Here is a 798-nt window from a genome sequence, read left to right as displayed (position 1 = left end):
CCTATAAAGTAGAAAAAAAACATACATTAGTGAGTAACATTAACTTAGAAGTTAAATACACTAAGATAAAAAATAACAAACATCACTGACTTCTAACTATTTACAAGAAAAATCAATAGTTAAATATTATAGAATAACGAAATTTTAAAAAGTTACCACAAGTTTGAGTCAAAAACACTTCTAATAAAATTTAATCAAAAAAATTATAACTAGTCCACTTGACTAAATATTACTTAATAACTAATTGATCAAATTTTTTTCCAAGTCCTCAATCCATTGGACTTGATATTCTTCAGTCATGTGAACAAACATTTTGCGAATACTAAGATTAAGAAAGTGTGGCACCGCCAATGAAAATTGTCTTTTATCAATATTATGCTTAGTCATAAGATTAAGTACGTTTTTATTATGAGAAATACAAAAAGTATTACTCCCTTCGTTCTTATTTATATTCATCAAATTTAAAGTAATAATAAATTTATATTGGTGAGAATAATAAATTTAAAAGTAATGATGTGATTATAAATTTTATTTACATATGAAACAAATGGTTAGTAGATATAAATGTATGGTTGTTTTAACAAAATATAAACTCATGGATCAATTATTGTATTAAAATATCTCAAATCATGATATGGAATCACCATATAATTCTATATAATGGTTTTTGGAGAATATGGTATCACCTCTCATGATATGGAATCATGAGATGGAATCAGCATAAAATCTCATGTCCAAATGTTGATTCCATCTCACAACACCATATCGTGATATGGTATCGCATGGTCAAACGCCTAC

This window comes from Solanum tuberosum, unplaced genomic scaffold (assembly GCF_000226075.1).
Source record: "Solanum tuberosum cultivar DM 1-3 516 R44 unplaced genomic scaffold, SolTub_3.0 scf00105, whole genome shotgun sequence".
Lineage (NCBI taxonomy): Eukaryota > Viridiplantae > Streptophyta > Magnoliopsida > Solanales > Solanaceae > Solanum > Solanum tuberosum.
This window is presented reverse-complemented; position numbering follows the sequence as displayed.